Source organism: Pantherophis guttatus, chromosome 2, assembly GCF_059756535.1.
Source record: "Pantherophis guttatus breed Tessera chromosome 2, ASM5975653v1, whole genome shotgun sequence".
Classification (NCBI taxonomy): Eukaryota; Metazoa; Chordata; class Lepidosauria; order Squamata; family Colubridae; genus Pantherophis; species Pantherophis guttatus.
The window spans coordinates 223,580,811-223,595,293 of record NC_142064.1 but is presented as its reverse complement, the minus strand read 5'-3'; positions in this window follow the sequence as shown (position 1 = coordinate 223,595,293).

Below are 14,483 nucleotides of genomic sequence, written 5' to 3'. Positions count from 1 at the left end.
GCGTCTGAGTTTTGATCACATGACCATAGGGATGCTGCAACGGTTGTCAACATGAAAAATGGCCATAAGTCACCTTTTTCAGTGCTGCTATAACTTCAAATGGCCTCTAAGCTAACTGTTGAAAAGTGAGGCCTACTTATAAATGTTTCTTCCAGTGTTTTCCAAATTGTAAGACAGCGTCTCTCTTTTTGCCCTAAGGTCATTTCCAAAGGACTCTTGTAGTGGGATCTAATTAGAAAAGTAAGGTAAAGGTAAAGGTTCCCCTCGCACATATGTGCTAGTCATTCCCAACTCTAGGGGGCAGTGCTCATCTCTGTTTCAAAGCCGAAGAGCCAGCGCTGTCCGAAGACATCTCCATGGTCATGTGGCTGGCATGACTAAATGCCAAAGGTACACGGAATGCTGTTACCTTCACACCAAAGGTGGTCCCTATTTTTCTACTTGCATTTTTTATGTGCTTTCGAACTGCTAGGTTGGCAGAAGCTGGGACAAGTAACGGGAACTCACCTCATTACGCGGCACTCGGGATTTGAACCACTCAACTGCCGACTTTTCAATCAACAAGCTCAGTGTCTTAATCACTGAGCCAGCGCGTCCCTTAATTAGAAAAGTAGGGTGCCCTAAACAAACCTTTGTTCTTCGTTGTTAAGGAGGGGCATACATTTTTTTAGAAATGAAAAGGAAAAAAAATGCTATTCGTACATGGGTGTGCACATGAAAGTATTTCCTCCCTTTATGAGCAATATATGGGAATCATTTTATATCACCACTAAAGCTGGTATAAATTTACTCAGCATCTGGAGAAGGATAGAAGTTTGGGAGGCTTATTATCAAGCAGTGTTGACCAGCTCTGAGGACCTCTAGTCATAAAAACAGCTATCAGATGTTCATGAGGAAGTGAGATAGGAAATCTGAAATTGGATTTCTCCCTCCAACCTCAGACAAGAAAATGCAGTGAGTACCATGGTTTCTGAATGAATTTTCTCCTACAGTACATATTTCCAAATATATTTTATTTTACTTGAAATTTACTTTTCCATGTACCTTGACAGATAAAGTTGTCCCAGCCACAGCATCATCAAAGCTGTGGACAATCTGAAGAGAAATTTCATTCAAATCCATTCATTAGTTCAGGAAATATAAATGTGGTTCAAACAAAATCTAGTACATGTATTGTGCCTTGTACATTATGGTACAGGTATCATTTTGCAAGCAGCTGGGGCAGAGAAGGGCATTGCAATATATTATGCTTTGTTGAATAAGCTATAATGGGTAGAATTACACTTGGCACAAAAGTAAAATTCTAGGTTTACAAAATCTGCAATGACTGGGTTTATATAACAGGCAAACCCTAAACCAAACAAATCATATGTTAGCACAATATCTACCTAGTCTTGATGTATCTAATGAATTCTTATCAGCTATTTTTGGAATGTCTACATTTGATGAAGAAACAGGTACTTTTTTCTCCCTGATCTGAGTATATCACTGCAGATGCAATGTGTCATCAGCCCTACAAACAGGAAGTCTGTTTACAACTTTAAAGTACTATAGCCCTCCATTTCCAAAATCAAATTCCTGTTACTGGCAAGTAATTTAACTTTTAATGCCGGCCTTTTGATCTATGCTAAGCATTTATAATTATCAGGAAAAAACCAGATGGTAATTAGCTAGCCAAATATTCCATTTGACTTTCTTTAATTTAAGCCTAAATCTAAATCAATACAAAGAGATATTTAGACCATATCGGCACATTGTGGAAATAAGATTTCCTGCTATATCAAATGCCTTTTAAGAACCCAACAGAGACGGAAAGAAATCCAATATTATTTTTGTTGTATTGCAAGAGAGTCCCAAGAAAGTATTTTAAAAGGAAGTTGAAATAGCCAGAGTGAAATATGATAACAGTGAATTTAAACCCATTCACAGGGGAGTAAATGTAATAGATCAACCAATTTCAACTTTTATTTCCCACAAGAATCCTTGCTTATAATCCCTGTATTCAAAGGCAGTAGTGATAAAAACTAATTGGCATCTTTATTATTCAGCCACAGGATCTTCAGGAAGGAGGTTCATCAACCAGATAATTTCTTATTTGCTGGATTTTCTCATTAGGTCATCAGAGAATCCTTTTGTTTGACTGGGCAAATCAAGAAAAGATTTCATTAAAAAATGAATTCAGTGACAATGGTCAAAGGCAAGATCGAAGGAATGGGGGGAAAGGAAGAAGAGGTTGAAGACAAAAAGAAACCCTGATATATGTACAGCAGGGGTGAAATCCAGCAGGTTCCAACAGGTTCTGGAGAACTGGTAGTGGACATTTGGAGCAGTTCGGAGAACCGGAAAATACCACCTCTGGCTGTCCCCAGAGTGGGTTGGGAATGGAGATTTTGTAATATCCTTCTCCAGGAGTGGGGAGGGAATGGAGATTTTGTAGTATCCTTCCCCTGGAGTGGGGTGGGAATGGAGATTTTGCAGTATCCTTCCCCTGCCACACCTACTAAGCCACGCCCACAGAACCAGTAGTAAAAAAAAATAGATTTCACCACTGAAAGGAAGGTAGAGACAACTGGAAAAGAAAACAAATGGAGGACAACAAAATATTTATTTTTAGCATCAGTGACAGAAATTACAGCAAGAAATTGCAAAAAAAAAAAGGTACTTAGGTTTAGACGTATATGAAATTACGTTTTCCAGCCTAGAAAGACTGGTTTTTCAATCACAATATTTTCCAACAAAAGCTTTATTTTCAAGAACATATGCTAGCAACATAGAAGTGATGATGTCATGCTTTTCAAATTTCATCGTATAAACATATGAGTCATGTGATCTAAAGACTACAGGTAGCCTTTGCTTGCTGACTGCTGACAGGGATCATTCAGAGTCACAACACCACTGAAAAAAAGGAGATGCATGGTTCTTGAACTGGTAGTTGTTGCAGAGTCGCCATGGTCACATGATTACAATTTGGGCACTTGGCAACCGGTGTACACTTATAACAGTTGCAGTTCTCACAGTCGGAGGATCACTATTCACAACCATCTCTGCAGTCAGCTTCCTGTAAGCAAAATGTATGAGGAATCTGGCAGGAAGTCACAATTTTTAGTAACGCAACCTCCCACTTAATGAACAGGGTGATTTCCTTATTGGCTGCTGCAGCCAGAACTGATACTGTAAGTCAGATGTGGTCACATGATTTTTCACTTTATGCCTGGGCTACTTAGCAATGCGGTTGCCAGTCCCAATTACAGTCAATAAGTGAGGACTATCTCTATAGTGATCATAGACTTGAAGAGTCTGAATTATAGCCAGTTCCTGGAATCAGGAAATAAATTAAATAACATAAATCTAAGTTATCAACTCTGTCAATGAACAAGGGAAAGAAAGAAGCAGTACATTTACAAGGTCACAATACACCAAACTTTCAATGATTATTGTTGTGAAAACAGTCATTAATTAATTAATTAATTAATTAATAAAATCAAGACAGTAAACAAGTCAGACAATATGTGATTTTTAGGTAAAAGGCCTAAGGTCAGCTTGATAGATGACAATCACTCATAAGCAAAAGATTTCTGGGTGAGGTTTTAAATTACTTGCTCTCCTAGTTGATAACACAGGAATGTGCTTTGGGGAGGGAGGGGGCAGTGGTGAATTTTGAAAACATTTGGTGGACATAGTCATAAAGTGGTTGCCATGGGGATATTGCCTATTCAGAAAATGGCAGGTATTGTGGGCAAGCTATCACAAAGCATCCATTTACCAGAAGACTAATTAGCCCACCAGGATGTTCTGTATCTTCTCAGTGGGACTCTTCTGAGGCCCAAAGTCATTAAAACAAGCAACTGTGATGCTAGAGTGCAGTGCTTTGCTTTGCAATACACCAGCTTGCTATTTATTTCTTAAAAATTAAAGATGGGGTGGGGCAAGGAGTCTTAGGCATACCAAAAGAAGTTTCTGAAGGCACATTGTTTTCTGTGAATATTTCACCTCTAAAGCCTTTCAAGGAACATATTTATATAAATGAATATATATAATTTGCTGGTGCTCATATTCCTAAAAAAGGAAAATTTCTTTAAAAGGCTACAATTGCAATTGTACAATTGCAATGTATAGTATGTTCGGAAGCAAATCTGAGTAAATTCAATGAAACTGGAGTTTAGTTCATCATATGGGTGTGAAGAATGAACATAACTGCAACCTTTCAGAATAATGTCCAGATCAGAATCAGGGAACCTGTGTTTCTCCAAATATTATTGGAATACAATAATTCTGATACAATGAACGAGGAGAGATGCTGCTCCCATCTCTGGAGGATCACAGATTCCATTTCCTTTTGTCTAGACTTGGTTACAAGACTTGGCTGCAAAAATCTCTATAGCCTCTAGATGACAGGAAGGAGTTTTGTTATATGTATTTCTTTGCTGCCATTGAGCAATATCATATGGATTTTGGTAAGCAAGATGTCATAGCCCTAACTAAACGTTATATGAAAAGCACACCTATTAATGTTCCCAATATCTTAACTTGTTCTAGTGATTGACAGTATTGGCCCACTACTGTAAATCCTAATGTGGTTTGGTTAATATTGGCTTACTTTACTATCTGAACTTAGCCACTATAATTTTAAAATACTCGCTTATTTTAAAATAATGGCTTAGTGTGTTATGCAGATTCAACTCCAACCTTTTGTTTAAGCATATTTTGTTGAATAAATCATTCACTCATCATGTTAAACCTTTCATTTTATAGTAATTATTAATGCTCTTATCCAGGAACCAGTTATTATGATAGTTGACATATTTCTTTTAAATGCTTGCACTCAGTTAAATAGTAATCTTGGGTATTTTAAGAATGATTTTTAAACTGCTTTTAGTTTGCATTGATTTTCAATCTGAGGTTTAAAACTACAGGTGTAGATACATAAAGGGGTATATATCACAATGGGGAGAGACATAAATTATAATTTGAACAAAGCAAAGAACAGGGACTTGAAAAACACAAAACACATATTTTTCCTTCTTGTGTGTCTTTACTTTGAATTTTCTGTCACTCCCTCTCAACACAGTTGTGAATACTCAGTGAAAAAAACTCAACTTCCTATATGAAGTTTGCTTCTTGAAAATTCAGGCTTATATGTATGGCTCACTGGATGCCATCATTTTGCATTTTTAATTAGAGTAACACCTGAATATGCTAATAATTGTACAATCTGCTAAGATTTAGTAAAATGAATTCATAAGTTAAACAGTTCTCCCACCTGGTGGCTAAATTAAATATTACTTCTAAGAGTTTTATACTAAGTAGTTTACTCCTAACGTATATTACATAGAATGCTTAACTAATAATCTTATTTTTAATTGGAGCAATAGATATAAATATCAAAGTAATAAATAATTATAATAACAAAATTCTGAACTGGCATAATCTCCTTTGTGTGTGTGCACACACTTTAGAAGCAGAATAAAAAGAATATTGATGCTTTTGAATTTTAATGTTAGAAAAGACATCTGAGAATATCATGGGTATCCAAAAAAACAAACAAATGAATTATTGAATAAGTTAGTTAAAGCAGACCATCCAAAGGGCCTTGGATGTCCAGGCTCAAATTAACATATTTTGGACAGATTAATGAAGACCTAGTTCTTTTGAGGCATCTATAATAGCAATAGCACTTAGAACTTATATACCGCTTCACAGTGCTTTACAGCCCTCTCTTAACGGTTTTATAGAGTCAGCATATTGCCCCCAACAATCTGAGTCCTCATTTTACCCATCTCAGAAGGATGGAAGGCTGAGTCAGCCTTGAGCCTGGTGAGATTCGAACTGCCAAATTGCAGGCAACTGGCAGTCAGCAGAAGTAGCCTGGAAGAGTATTGCACTCTAACCACTGTGCCACCACGGCTAGGATAGACAGCAGGAAAGAGAAAAGGAGAACAACAAGCATCAAATGGATGGATTTAATTTCAACATCATTGAAAAGGCCAGCCTGGGAACAGATCTTCTTGGGAAAAATTATTTATATCAGGGGTCTCCAACCCCAGTCCATGGCCCAGTATCAGGTCACAGCCCCTTGGGAACCAGGCTGTGCAAATAGGAGGCAAACATGTGAGCGTGCGAAACTCTGTTTATGCAAGTGGCAGATGCACACATGAAACCATCCCCTCTCCCCACCTACCCCCACTGCCGCTGCCACCGCCATTGGTCCACAGAGCAGGAAAGTTTAGGGACCACTGATCTATATGATAGCTAAGAACTGACGCGGACTTGATGCATATAATATTTAAAGTGTTTTATCAGCGAACTTACAGTACATAGTGAAATTAATTATATAGTTCCACACCTATAATTAAAGCTTCAGTATTGTATGCATCTTACCAGCAAAAGAAACAAAAAGCTTTATTAATGTCTTACATCCAATAAAATTATATAGATAGGACACAAAGGCCAGATCAGTGGTGAAATCCACATTTTTTTACTACTGGTTCTGTGGATGTGGTTTGGTGGGCATGGCAGGGGAAGGATAGTGCAAAATCTCCATTGCCACCCCACTCCAGGGGAAGGATAGTGCAAAATCTCCATTCCCACCCCACTCTGGGGCCAGCCAGAGGTGGCATTTGTCGGTTCTCTGAACTATTCAAAATTTCCACTACTGGTTCTCTGAACTATTCAAAATTTCTGCTACCGGTTCTCCAGAACCTGTCAGAACCTGCTGGATTTCACCCCTGGGCCAGATATATTGTAGGAAAAATGAAAAATGCTTGTCGTATGGTGCTTCTTAAGCAAGAGTTGTTTTGTGATAGCCATTGTTAGGAGCAAGAAAAATAGCTGTCCTATATGTATCATTGAGTTTACACATTGCCCTGAGTGTAATTTGGCTGAGTGTAATGTGCGAACCAGCCTTTGTGATTTGTAAACTATGACTTACAACCTAACACAATGTGTGAACCCAGACATTGTAACTTACTCAACAACTTTTAGTTAAATAAATCACAACTTAACATGATGTGTGAAAAAGTCTGTGTGCCTCAGTGGGCGTGAAACTACATAAGCTTCAATTTATTTTAAAGAGACTGGCATGTTTTTGTTCAGCGAATTTGAATAAAGCAGTTGTTTTATTTTTACCAGTTTTCCAATTATGGCTCCTATCTGTAATTTTATTCATTATTAACTCCTACTCCCAATATTTTAATTACATTAGAGCTCACACATAGCCAGTGTTTTCCCCTATCTGTAGCTCCTTTAATAGCTTAGTTTGCATACTTTCTGAATCTGACATGTTAATCCAGAGTTATTCCACTCTGATTCTTTTCTGTTTATTTCTGATCATCATCACTGTCCTCTTGATGTATTTTAGATAAAGTACAGCTGCAATATCTGGCCGTATTTAGCTATGCCAGTTGGCATGGGGCTTTAAAGGAGAAATTGTTGGCTGGGGGTGGCTGGTGTAGTAACAAAGAAGGCACCCACACTTCTTTGTCCCAAACTTATGGAATCTGTTTTTTATATTTATAATGATTTTTATATGTGTAAGTTTTATTAAGTTGCCACCCAGGAATCACTTCAAAATGCAAAATCAGCAATGTATATATTTAATGAATAAATAAAATAAAATTTGTGTCAGATGAGCTCTGTACAGATAATCTGACACTGGAGTTTCTGACGCAGTGGCAATGTTGATATATCCCTAGGCCAGTGATGGCTAACCTTTTTGCCATTGCGTGCCAAAAGCGGAGGGGAGCGCGGGAGGTCATGTGCACACGTGTGCCCGCACCCATAATTCAATGCACCACACACACCCCCTGCGCATGTGTGTGTGACCCCCTGTGCTCCCCTTGCTTTTGGCACGCAATGGCATGGTGGGACCAGAAAGCCCGTTTTTCACTCTCCCCAGGCTCCAGAGCCTTTCTAGGAGCTTGGGGAGAGCGAAAACAGCCTTCCCCCCCCCCCCGGAGGCCCTCTGGAGGCTGGAAACAGCCCATTTGCCAACTTCCAGAAGGCCCGAAAATCAGCTGACCAGCGCACGCATGCCCACTGATAGGCAACACTTGCATGCCCACTGATATTCTAGGGCAACGCTAGCGTGCCTACCTAGGACAATGCTCATGTGCCCACCGATATGACTCCGCATGCCACCTGTGACACGCATGCCATAGGTTTGCCATCATGGCCCTGGCCTAGGCCATTAAAGAGGAATTGGCAGCCCTTGTCATTTCAGAACTGGTAATATCATGCTGAGAGCCAATTTGGTGCAGTGGTTAAGACTTCAGGCGGGAAACCCAGAAACTGGGAATATAGTCCCACTTTGGGCATAAAACTAGCTGGGTCACCTTGGGCCAATGACTTTCTCTCAGCCTTAGGAAGCAGGAAACCACTTCTGAAAGAGAGAAAAAAAGAAGCCCAAGTACAGAAGAAATGGGACACTGGTGTAAACCATCTGTTGGACTGTGCAGTTTGAACGAAGGAGCTGCACTTCTTGAGGGAAAAACAATCATCTTTCACAGTTGAGTTAGGACCTAAAGAAGAACCTAGGAGTTCTTTTTCTGTTCAAGTCTCAAAAATTGAAATCATCTATTTGCCCATATTACTTGCAGGAAGCAGAAATGTGTGTTCTGTGCACTAAAGATATGGTAAGTCTTTCAGATTCAAATAAGACACTTGTGTAGTTCATCTGTGCACATGGAGTTGGCCCTGCAGACCCAGGCTGGAAGTGCAATGTCTAGTACAATGGGGACCCAGGAAGTCCATTGTTGTGGTAACAGTGGGTGGCACTCAGGATTTTCCATGAGTTTTTGGTGGTGCCTGTCTTCAAAGCTGGTGTCATAGCACAGGGCAAGCCAGCAAATTCTTTCAGCAGTTGCAGTTTCTAGTTCCCTTGGCTGGATATCACAGTGTTGTAGTGTTCCTTTCAGTGTCTTTGTAGCTTTCAATATCTTTTCCCAGACTCCAGTACATTATAGACCAACTGGCAAGGCATACAATAGTCATCTGTTCTGATGGCATGTCCCACCCATCTCATGTGGGCTGTGATCATCAGGGACTCAATCCAAGACTTCTGTGTTGGAGACACAGCCTTGCCAACAAATGCTGAGGATGGAGCAGAGAGTGCACATGTGAAATTTCTCCAGCTGCTTGATGTGCCTTCAGTACAGAATTTAGGATTCATATTCATAGGACAGAAGTGATAATCAGGGATGAAATCCAAATCCCAGCTCTGTAGAGTTTCAGCTTTGTGAAGATACATTGTGTTGAGTTATCTAGTACACAGCTGCCCCAGTGCCTGGGTGGCCTTGCTGATTCTGGAGTCAATTTCTTTGTCCAAAGACCACCCATTACTTGAGATGATGCTTCCCAAGTATTTGAAGCTGTTTAAATTTGTCAGTTGGGTGTTGTTAACAGGGATTTTTGGTTCTATGGACCTGGTGTCTGGCAGAGGTTCAGTCTTTTTCAGGCTGAGCAGGGTATCAAACTTGTGATGACATGTTGTCATCACATGACGTATCACAACTTTCCCCTTCACTAAACTGGCGGTGGTCATGGCGAGCACGTGACACATCAGGCCCACAGGCCGCAAGTTTGATACCCCTGCCATGCAGCATAGCAGCATTGGAGAATTTGTTCAGTGTCAATTGTAGATCATTGTCTTTGTGCACAAGGAGTGCAGTTATTAGCAGAGAGAATTTCTTGAATGACTGTATGGAGGCACTGTATCCATGTGTTCAAGCAACACATCGATCATAGTGTCAAAGAGAGAACCGTTCAATCAGTACCAGATGTACACACCTTCCTTCAGATACTGGACAACACGTGACAGCATACTCTATATGTTCTTAAGAAACAACAGATACTGTTTGTTTACTTCAGTAAGCCATGATCTGATGAGGCTTTCACTTCAACTGTTTGTTTGTTTATTGTAGAACAAATAGCATTATTTAGATATTATTTATGAAATTTATATGCTGCTCATCTCATGGTTCAAGGAAACTCTGATAGGCTTATTATTGAAATTGAAGAGTGCCATTTTTTTATGTTCATTGACTATTTCATCCTCCAGTTCTCTAATTGTTCAAACTATTCCACAGATCCTTGACTCTGAACACTGGATGTTCTTTTAGGGATCATCTCCAAGACCATTGCATCTACCTATTAATGGAGAATAAGTATACAATGAAGTTCCCTCTTCATACACAATATTTATCAATTTACCAAATCCTCTGCTTCTGAGCCTCTCAGTAGTATGAAGCTGGCTCCCAATGAAGAAGAATGAGAGATGAAAACATAAGGCAATTGCTATTAATCTTAAATACTATCTCAGCTAGAGCTGCGCGAAAATGGCAAATGGACAAGGAAGGGAAAGGCAACTCATGATTGAAACTTCTCTTCTGTAAATGCCCTAGTTCTTGAGGGATTCCAACTCTTCATTTTTAACAAAGCACAGTTGTTGAATGTGTTTTAAGTACTGACGATGTCATTACATCTTTAATACGTCTGGTGTCAATTTGGTTATTTTGATTTTGTCTTTTAATTGTAAACTGCCATAAAACCTAATAAATAATAATCAGGTGGCAATGCATAGCTGCTGTTTGTTTCCATCCCTTTAGCACTGCATTTGCTCTATATGTCTTCCAAATATTGTTGCTTGAATTGTCCCTCTATTCCTCTCTTCTGTTTTCTGCACATGGAGTAAACAGTGATCCTTGCACACGGCAAGGTTTTTGTTGACAAGGGCTAGCATTCAGCTTCAACACAAAGACTTAACCTTTACAGGATCGTAGCCTGGATGTATGAAGCTCCCTAGGTTGCTCTTTTACAAAAATTACATTTTGGGTGAGAGGAGGGTAAAACACAAGCAATACAGGTAGTCCTCAGTTTATAACCATAATTCAGAGTGGAGTTGCATCACTAAGCAAGACAATTGTTAAATGAGTCACGCCTGATTTTATAATCATTTTTGCTGTGATCATTAAGCAAAGCACAGTTGTTAATTGAATCACATAGTTGTTAAGTGAACCCAGTTAACCTTGCTTGTTGGAATCTGGCTGAGAAAATCACAAAGTGATCGTGTGATCTGCAAGATGCAAAGTCATCACACTTTGCAATTGGCATCTATTTATTTATGATGCATAAATAAATAGATGCCAATTGCAAAGTGTGATGACTCCCCCAGACACCTCTTCAGATGTGAGCTGGGGGAGGATGAACCAGTTCCTGGCGCGTCAGGAGGGGAATTGGTCAATGGCTCCAAGTAGCCATCTGAGAGTGATTTGGCTGAAGCACAGCTGCAGCAGGACAGCCCTGAGCTGTCAGATGGGGAAAGCATGTAGCTGCAGCCAGTCAGGGATGATGAAAAGGAACTGCCTTCTGCACCTGATCCAAGAACATGTATGGCAGAGAAAAGGCTGGAGCAGCAAAGGTCAGCCTCGCCCTTCTTGATGGACTGCACTAGAAGCTATTTAGTTCAGTAGACAGATGGAGGTGATGCTGGGAACAGTATGTTCATTTCCTAACTCTGTGTTTTCTGGTCATTGTGATTCCTACCTCACTTTGAATTGACACCGTGCCTTAACTTGCATCATGTCTTGTGAACCCTCTTGTGTTGTGGATTTAATTTTGCCTGTGGGTTTATTTTGATTGGGAAATTTTCAAGTGCCTTGTGGACTCATTGGTTATTACTCTGTGGATTAGCATTGGTCTTCTTGTGGCTGGACTTAATTGGGACGTTTCTGGGGTTTTGGTGAAGGGGATTGCTGGGGAATATTAATAAACCCACTAAATTATGGTTATGTGTGTGTGTGAGTGGGACAGTACACCAAGTGCAGTGGTGGGATTCAGCCAGTTCGCACTGGTTCAGTCGAACCGGTTGTTAAATTACACACACACACACACACACACAATCGAAGTGGATCCTGGGTGCTGCGCTGCAATGGAGAATCAGTCAACAGAGCGGCCGGTGCAAGGGAAGGAGAAGGCCGCTTTCCCTCTTTCTTCTCCCTGCTCCTCCTCCTTCCCTCGTGCTGGTTGCTCCGTTGTCCGTTTCTCCATTGCAGTGCAGCGCAACACAGCGCCCAGGATCAACTTAGATAGTAGAGGGATAATAATTTGCCTGGCCAAACTAACCCCCCAGTTTTCCCTACATTGGGCCCAGCTTCGATAGTGCTGCCAACTTAATTCCTCACCCCTCTCACCTTTACCCGCAGACGGACCAACAACCCCTGCACGCAGCTCCATACAAAGAGGAGGGGAGGAGATCCCTCCCTCCACTTCCCCCTAATTCTTCACCTTCCCACGTGATCTCTCGGGAGCATCAACTCCTTGTTTCTATAGTACCCCCCCTCCTCATTCCTTGGAAACCTCGCCTCTTAAAGGAGCCGCACCCAGAAGGCTGAAACAGCTGTGAGACCAATGTGCAGACAAGTACCCTCAGAAACAGCCTTTTGGCAAAGGAGGAAATTTAACAACCGGTTTGCCCAGGGTCAGGTTGGCTGTCACAAGAGGCTCGTCCTGCATGTGCGGCAGAGCTGGAGAATGGGGATGGGCCACACCTCCCACAATAGTCAACCTGACCCTGAGCGAACTGGTTGTTAAATTATTTGAATCCCACCACTGACCAAGTGCCTAAATTTTGATCATGTGACTGTGGGGATGCAACAATGGACGTAAGTGCAAGCACTGCTTGTAAGTTTTTTCAGTGCTGAAATGGTTACTAATTGAAAGGTTATAAGTCAAGGACTACTTGACTACTCTTTGCTGTAACAGTTAAAATGCAAAAGAGAATTGCCCAGAGTTTTTTAAGCGCTTTTCTGCATTCTTGCAATTGTAATTATCTTAGGAAGAACAAGTGCTTTTATTTTCCACAAATACAGAATCTATCCAATATCCCAGGGGTTTCAAACTCCCGTTGTCACGGTGGAATCACATGACGTGTTGGGACTTTTCCCCCCTTCACTAAACTGGCTGTGGGCATGGCCAGCGTGTGATGCATCCAGCTCGTGGGCCTTGAGTTTGACAGCTCTGCAACATCCTATTCGGTGAGGGCAGCCACCCTATGGCCAACATCCGTAATCTACTTACTCTTTCTTTTGATCCTGAGAGAGAATTCATATGTACCAAGTTAATTTAACCATGCCTACAAACTGGATTTACACATTGTACTAAGCCAACAAAATATATTAAAGTTTTGCAAAATGTGATAGCTAATCCAATAAACTATGGTTTAAACAAAGTATGTTTCAGTTCGTCTAGACCATCAGTCTCCAACCTTGGCAATTTTAAGACTTGTGGACTTCATCTCTCAGAATTTCCCAGCTAGGTTTGCATAAACTAAGCCAAGGGTGTTAAACTCAAGGCCCACGGGGTGCATAGATCTGGCCCACAGGACCGCCCTGGAAACAGAGAAAGACCGGCTCACAGTGCCTCTGCCAGCGAAAGTGGAGTTCCATGTTCGCTGGCAGAGGGCTGCAGGAGGCCATCGCAGTTGAAAACTGAGCTCTCCCTGGTCTTGCCTTCCTCCACTGGAGACAATGGATTACCCAGTCCCGCCCAGGCCACCACAGGTACTCCTGACACAAGTGACATCAAGCTGGCCATGCCCCTTCCCACCCACAAGACTAGCCAAAATGAGCAAAAATCATTCATCAATGTGTTGGAAATGTGAGGCAATGCCAGGGACTTTTTATCATATGTGGTGGGAATGCCCGAAAGTCAGAGACATTTGGCATCAGATAAAACAATGGCTGGAAGGAATATTAACGCAAAATATAGAATTAAAGCCAGAACTTTTCTTACTGGGTAATACAATGGACAAATATGACAAGGGAACAATATCTCTGATGTTACATATTCTAACGGCAGCAAGATTGGCCTTTGCACAAAACTGGAAAAATAAAGAGACCCCCTCAGAAGAAGTATTAGCTAAGATATTAACTTGTGCTGAAATGGACAGTTTGACTTTGGAACTCAAAGAGCGAAACAGAATACTACGAAATCTGGAATAAATTGTATTATTGGCTGGAGAGGAGGAGGAATGCTGGGATAAAGCATCATTGATGAGTTGAAAGTTTAGAAATCTTTGTTAGTTTTCTGCGATAGATAGGAATGAAATTGGTATTGATGTAACTTTTATATATAAAAGAATTTACGTGTTTGAATTGTGATAGATCAGGGGTTAAATGTTCCCAGTTCGGACCGGATTGTCTGATCCGGTAGAGATGGCGGCGGGTGGTTCGGAGAACCGGTAGCAAAAATCCGTTGCCACCCCCCCCGCCCAGCTGAGCTGCGCGATCATCAGAGGCTTTTTTTTTTTACTTTTAAAAGCATTTTTTCTATAACCTCTTCGGCCGAAAAAATGCTTTTAAAAGTTAAAAAAAAAAGCCACTGATGATCGCGCAGCTCAGCTGGGATCGTCAGAGGCTTTTAAAAGCATTTTTTCTACAACCTCTTCGGTAGAAAAAAAATACCTTTAAAAGCCCCTGACGATCCCAGCT